At 45.7% G+C, this 7,482-nt stretch overlaps 1 long non-coding RNA gene across 1 annotated transcript; it reads left to right on the top strand.

The window, feature by feature from the left end:
• The first annotated feature begins 359 nt into the window (after positions 1-359).
• On the top strand, positions 360-5,164 carry LOC145719373 (uncharacterized). Its single transcript, XR_014142339.1, has 3 exons — positions 360-1,641; positions 2,334-2,445; positions 4,575-5,164. It is a non-coding gene; the product is annotated as an uncharacterized LOC145719373 (long non-coding RNA).
• Positions 5,165-7,482: the final 2,318 nt, after the last annotated feature.

Raw genomic sequence — 7,482 nt, 5'->3', positions numbered from 1 at the left:
CCTACTATACTATACCACTTTGTCTTTTATATCATCCAAGCAGTTATGGTAAACATGCTCACAAAATTATTTAAGGCTGGATTCATTAGAATCTTCGAAAGAATCTGACCAATGTGCAGTGTGTTGTAATTGTTGGCTTTTAATGGTCCATGGACTTAAAATATCAGAAAGGATATGGGTAATGTGAATGCTGGTTATATCTTTCAAAATTAACTTTGGAAACTAAGCTTACCACACCTGATGGGGTGGGATTTTCATGTGTTTTGGAGCAACTGATATGGGCATTAGAGCCAGTTAGGCTAATGTCCACCAGCCTGTGACAGCTTTCGGCATATAATAGAACAAGAGCCAGTCCTGTGGCAGAGGGAGACAGATAGTTAATGTTCCCCCTTCTGCCATTTTTAAAAGAGTTATTAGATGACTAGATTTTCGAGGATATAACCAAGATCTCCTGAAAAGTGTTAGGTTTATGTGAACGCCAGACTCCAGTGGGAGAGGAAGAGGCCTGTGGTCCTCCAAGCACAGATTGGGACACAGAATAGGTACTTGACTAGTAGACGCCCCTCTCTCCTTCTTACTGCAGGGTCATGCCTCCAGTAGAGATTCAGAGAAGGCCATTCTTCGAAGGGGAAATTTCCTCCTGAGCACTCTGGAGGGATTTAGAAATGCCTGCAGGTGAGGGACCAACCCTCTGTGGTCTGAGGCAGTATTATGGAGGGTTGGGGTGGGAAAGAATCAGACTAAGGATGGAGTTCTAGAAGCAATAGTCGATTTCTGATGCTTTGCTGCATAGTGAGAGCACTTTGGCTGGGGCAGAGGTTGGGGATGTGTGTGTGTGGAGGGGTGTGTAGAGAAGGTTTGAAGAAGAGGAGCTAGAGTAGGAGGTTTCCAAAGATTCCCTCCTGGTGAAGTTTTGTTACCATACAATGAGTTTCTGTCTCATTCAGCTTTGTTCCTCTTCCCAAATAATGAACCCCTATAGATGTTTGCTGAATGCTTGTTGGACTAAAATTTAGTTCACGGTAACAAATGTTTTTTGAATCTACTCTGTGTCAGGCCTGTGGCTAGACAGTGGGAGTAGAAAGATAAGATCAGATTGACTCCTGCCCACAGGAGCCCACAGTCTCTGGGGAAGAGGCAGTTTTGTATATATATGTGGAATTCATTAGTTGTCACAATCTGGGAAAGGCATTCCTGGTAGAGAGAGCAGCATCTGTAAAGGCAAAGAGACGTGAAACAGCAAGTAGCATGGTATGTTCAGGGAAGTACATGTAGTAGGGTAGAACAGTCATTATTATGGGAGAAGGGGTGGGGAGCACACAGCTGAAGGGGTAGCCAAGGACCAGGTCCTCCATCATTGAGGCCTCTTGAATTTTCTCCAGATCTGCTGATGGGGATACTTTCCCTGAACTCTGAGCACAGGCGTCTCTCTGGGAGGATGCTTCTAACCTTTATGATGTATAGGTAGTAGTGGATATACTTACACATTGATTTCTTAGGTTGGCTGTGGAATTCCAGAGCGAGCCTTCAGCCCAGGAGAACCCATTTACAGCTCCCAGTGCCGAGAAGGAAGACACTCTGGAGGCCTTCTCAGAATTTCTTCTCAGTGCCTGTGACTCCCTTTGTATCCCCCTGGTGATGGTAGGTTCCCCTGAGCTACAGATAGCATGAAGTTTGGGCAGAAGAATGTGAGACTGAGCCAGGCCGAGAGACACAAGGCAGCAAGTACTCAACTGGACCTTCTGAGGGTCTCAGTGGTATTGTTCTTCAGACACTTTTCCTTTGGTTTTAAAAACAAAGTGTGGGGGCGCCTGGCTGGCTCAGTCGGTGGAGTGTGCAACTCTTGGCCTTGGGGTTGTGGGTTCGAGCCCCATGTTGGATGTAGAAATTACTTAAAAATTTTTTTTAAATCTTAAAAAAAAAAACAAAAACTCTAAAGTGTGGTGTTTCATTGTACACTAACAGATGCCTCTCAAGAAAAAGGAGAAAGCAGTAATAATAAAACAATAAGTAGGTAGTGTTTATGGAGTGATAAATGCTTCGTAGTCATTACCTAATTTATCATCCCAGTGACTGTGTGAGATGGGTGCTATTACTGTTTTATTCTTTTTGGTACAGAGATCCAGAGAGGTAGTGTGTCTTATACAACTTATTAAGTGGCAGATATAAGCCTTGGATGCAGGCTTGTGACTTCAGGTTCTCTAGCTTTTCTTGTGCCCTTCAAGTGAAAGGGGTTAGTCTGTTGTTGTAGATTTGATGCCAATTTTGCTGATGCTTTCTTCTTTGGAGGCTCAGTCCTGGTGGGCTGTGTTCTCTCTCCTGGTTCTTTGCAGAGGCACTCAGAGCAGGCCACCCACCCAAACTTGATGGAAGTTTTCCTCTCGATTCTACACAACCTCTTTGTCATCGTTCCCCACATGAAGGAGAAGTTCTCCAAGAAACTCGGTAAGCAGCAGGCAAGTGTGGAAGTGGGAGGGAGGCAGGTGCTCAGAGTATTCAAAGAGAGCATAACCTGTGGGCAGGAGGTTTATGTAATCACTCAGAGTCAATATCCATATTCTGCCCAGTGTTGAGTAGAAGGGAATACCATCTAACAACCAAAGGTACTTAAAGTAAGTTCTCAAATTTATTGATACTTCCCTAAGAATGTCAAGGAGTTCCCAGTTCAGAGCCCACAACACATGTCTTTCCACATTGCTCTCCATACTTGATATTCCCTCAGACCTCACAAGATGTTTAGCATCTCTGACTCCTGAGTGCTGAATGTCAGAAGTACCCCCAGTCATTGTGACACCTGAAAAACGTCCCACATACTTCCAGATGCCTTCCGGGGTGGGGGGGGGAATGGCACTCCGTGTGAAAGCTGCTGTTTAGCTGTACACTGAACTGCCTTCTTAAAATTGAACCCCAGTGGCTCTCGACTCCCTCAGCCTTTTCCAGGCCTTCTTGCATCTATTTATTTTCTTTTCTCACTAGTCATTTTTTCCTCTCAGGGGTAAATCTTCCTTTCTCACTTCTCTACTTGTCACCCTGTAAATACTTCAATCTGCAGAATTAGCCCAGGAGTCAGAGTTAGAGTCTCTTTTATTTTCCTTAGAAAGTATTAGTGGGGCGCCTGGGTGGCTCAGTCGTTAAGCGTCTGCCTTCGGCTCAGGTCATGATCCCAGGGTCCTGGGATCGAGTCCCACATCGGGCTCCCTGTTCGGCGGGAGGCCTGCTTCTCCCTCTCCCACTCCCCCTGCTTGTGTTCCTGCTCTCGCTGTCTCTCTCTCTGTCAAATAAATAAATAAATAAAATCTTTAAAAAAAGAAAGTATTAGTGATGGTGAGAATGGGAAGGGGAAACAGCCAAAAACAGAAAGGGAGGAGAGAGAAAGGTAGTAATAATTAATAACTAATGGCAACTAACATTTATTACACTCTTACTATTGTCAGATACTGTTTGTTTGTGAGAGATAAAGAGTAAGAGCACAAGCTAGGAGGAGAGGCAGAGGGAGAAGCTGACTCCCCGCTGATCAGGGAGCCTGGTGCAGGGCTCGATCCTAGGACCCTGGGATCATGACCTGAGCCAAAGACAGACACTTCACCAACTGAGCCACCCGGGTGCCCCTAGATACTGTTTTTTTAAAAGATTTATTTATTTATTTTAGAGTACGCACAAACAGGAGGAAGGGTAGAGGGAGAGGGAGACAAGCAGACTTCTCACTGAGCAGGGAGCCTGCAGGTCTTGATCCCAGGACCCTGAGATCATGACCTGAGCTGAAATCAAGAGTCAGATGCTCAACCGACTGAGCCACTCAGGAACCCCTGTCAGATACTGTTTTAAGTGCTTTATATGTATTAATTCATTTAGTTCTCAGAAAATCTCTAGGAAGTATGTACTATGATTGTCTTCATTCTATGGAGGAGCATACTGAAACTCACAGAGGTTGAATAACTTGTCCAAGATTGCACTGGAAGTGGTGTACCCAGGATTCAAACTCAGGGAATCTGGCTCTGGAGCCTGCTTCTGCTTTCTGAATCTCTTTGCAATGCTTGCCTCTTATCATTATCATTTAAAGCCTTGCCTTTTATTCCTCTCACATAGCTTATAGTGGAAGGTCTACCACAGAGGAGTAGCCCCAGGGCTCAGTCATGCAGGGCTTTGTTGGTCATGTGAGGAATTTGGACTTTATCCTAGGAGCTTTGAGTCTTAAAGAAGAGGAGTGATAGGCTCAGATTTCTGTTTTAGAAATATCCTTTTTGGTTTGGTGTGAACCATGAGTTAGAGGGACGCAAGGCTGGAGAAAATAGTTCAAACTCTTGCATTAGCTCAGGTTGGTGACAGGAACTAAGGCAGTGTTAGGGGGTGTGCAACAGTGGATGTGGGGCAGGAAGAAGAGGGAAGAGCTCAGGGTAATGCCTTGGGTTGTGGCTGCCATCTAGGTGGATGGTGGTGATTTTTATTGAGAGGAGTCTCACTAGAAGAGGATTTGATTTGGGAAGGCAGGGGAGGAGGCAATCAGTATGTGCCAGGATGAGTATGTAATAAGTCTGGTTTAAACTGCTCTCTGCTTTCTTCCCACTTCTCCCAAGCTTCATCATCTTTCATACGACTAACCCTGGAACTGAAGGCCAGGTTCTGCAGCAACCTGAGGTATGTATGGTCTCAGGCAAAATCAGTGGCCAAGGGGTCAGTGTCCTTGACTGGACAAGTGGAAATTTCTGACTGGTATGGTTTAGTCAGAGGATCATGAGGGGATTGACACAGTGTCGGAATTGGTCAGCAGCTGGTGGTATGAACTGGACATGCTTCTGTAGCTTTTATTTAATCTGGTTCTGCTGAGACATTTATTCCATGTGATACTTGGATGGGCACCTGTTACATCAAAACTGGAAAGGCTCTTGGTGATCATTTGTCTAAAGCCTCATTTTACAAATGGGGAAATGGAAGCCCTAGAGGGTAATGAAAGAAGTGTCCACAGAGAGTCATGTTCTAGTTGCTGCCAGCCCAGCATTTCCAGAGGAGAAACTCTCTCTCTTTTTTTTAAGGTTTTATTTATTTATTTATTTGACAGAGAGAGACACAGCGAGAGAGGGAACACAAGCAGGGGGAGTGGGAGAGGGAGAAGCAGGCTCCTGGCTGAGCAGGGAGCCCGATGCGGGGCTCGATCCCAGGACCCTGGGATCATGACCTGAGCCGAAGGCAGACGCTTAACGACTGAGCCATCCAGGCGCCCCGGGGAGAAACTCTCTTGTTCAAAGTAGATCCTTCAGTCTCTGTCTTGTTACGTTTCTAGAGTAGTCTTTTCCTTCCCATTTATGATTTGCCACCTGTCTCTGCATTTTTTTTTTTTAAAGATTTTATTTATTTATTTGAGAGAGAGAGAGAATGAGAGACAGAGAGCATGAGAGGGAGGGGGGTCAGAGGGAGAAGCAGACTTCCTGCCGAGCAGGGAGCCTGTTGCGGGACTCGATCCCGGGACTCCAGGATCATGACCTGAGCCGAAGGCAGTCGCTTAACCAACTGAGCCACCCAGGCGCCCCTGTCTCTGCATTTACTTGACAGATCCCGTTTGTTACTGCCTACAGCCTGCAAGGTGACCACAATGCAGTATCTAGGTCTCCTTGCATATCGTTGAATAGAACACCCAATCTTCAGGAGGGGATACAAATACAGGGATCCATCTGGATTCAAAGTCACAATTTTGGATGTTTGTAGTTCTCCTTGACTACCTGTCTTGGGTTCAATAGCTTCCCTTTTTTTTCTAGTACTTCCAAGCCCTTTCCTGGCCTAGGAGCACTTGTATTTGTTTGTATGTTTTGTTAAGTTGGAGTTCAGTAGCCCTCCTTGATTTATTTTTTCAGTTTTAGTGAATGCTTATGTGCTAAGTTACAGCTATGGCAACAGGTTCCATATTAATTATTCACAGCTACCTCCAGAACTCTTCTTCCAGGGCCATGGTTAGAATTTCACTGGGCTCTGGCACAAGGCAGTGGTGCCCCAGCAGGGATAATGCTGTCCCAGCCAAAGTCGCAATGTCCTCTCTCTTGTTCTCTCTTCCTTTCTACCCTCTAAGTCACTCAGCCCTAAATCAGGTATGTTCCAGTTTCCTCTTCTATATGAGCCTCAACCTCCTCTCAGCTCCAGAGAAGACAGGACCACCTTCCCAGGAAGGTAAGATGCTGCAGCTTGACCACTCATCAGGTCCGTGGTGATCTTTTTACAGTCTGGATGCCTTTGTTGATTGGCTGGGTAGTGAGTTAATATCACAATAATTATGACCTCTTTGCTAGAAGCTGCCCAGAGGAACCATGGAATCATGGAATAGTGGGACTAGAGGTTAACACCTAGGGAGATGAGATAATAGAATCAGAAAACAATAGAATCCAAGGTTCCTGGACCCTTAGACTCTAAGGGTTGAGAAAGACTCCAAAGCTTATCAAGCCCAGTTCCTCATCCTGGCCATCTCTGTAACATCCCTTACGCCAGACCTTTCACTCTCTGCTTGTTACTTCCAGAGACTTCTGCTCAAAATACTTGGAATGGCCTGTTCCATTTCTTTGTTTCTTCAAGAAATATTTCTTGAGCATCCATCTACTGTGTGCCAGACTCTTTCCAGGTGCTGGTGATAGAGTTCCAAAGTCCTGAACTCATGGAATGAGAGTGGGAGACAAGAAACACATAGATACAATGTCAGAAATGAATAGGTGCTGTGAAAACAATAAAACTGGGCAAAGGGATAGAGGATGATGGAGGGAGGAGATGCATGTTGGATAGGTGGTCAGGGAAGGCCTCTGTGAGGAGGTGGCGTGTTAGCAGAGGTCTGAGTAAGATAAAGGAAGCACATACAGAGTCTAGGCAGGGGGAACAGCAGATGGAGGGCCGAGAGCTGAAGTTTTTCCCTCTGTTGAATAGTCATTGAGCTCCTGCTACATGCCAGGGAGGCCTCAGTGCTGCTGTGGATACGGTGGTAATTATGACATGTTCTCTGCCCCCCGGAGTTCCTCTATCCTAGACCTCTTTTGGTATAACATAAAACAATTTAATCATTGTTTTATTCATTTGTTCAGCAAATATGATACCTTCTTTGTAGTGCTGGCCATGTTTCCTCTTTTTACATTTATGAAGACATGCCATGCCCCCCCATTTCCTAAACCTCACTGCTTCTTTTCTTTTTTCTCCAACACTGTGCCGAGAGAGGCAGAAGCCCAGGTGAACATTTTCATTCCTTCCAACGTGGCTTGGCTCCTAGTTCTCTCACTATAGCAGCCAATCCTCTCTGCATGGTGTCCTGCTCTCTGCATGGATACAATCCTTCATTCATTCATGGGCAAACATTCACTGAGTGGCTACTCTAGGCCAGGCTGTGACACACAGGCCCTATCTCTGGGAGCTGGTGGCTGAGAAAAGACAGATGAGACAGAAAGTTACAGGACACGCAATCAAGTGCCCCGTTCAAGTGTGGACAAGGGTGTGACTCATACCACCTGGGGTGGGGAG

Source organism: Leptonychotes weddellii, unplaced genomic scaffold, assembly GCF_054177405.1.
Source record: "Leptonychotes weddellii isolate Sample4059 unplaced genomic scaffold, ASM5417740v2 HiC_scaffold_4075, whole genome shotgun sequence".
NCBI classification, from domain to species: domain Eukaryota; kingdom Metazoa; phylum Chordata; class Mammalia; order Carnivora; family Phocidae; genus Leptonychotes; species Leptonychotes weddellii.
Note: the sequence above shows the minus strand (reverse complement) of the source record. Positions and strands in the feature narration are given on the sequence as shown.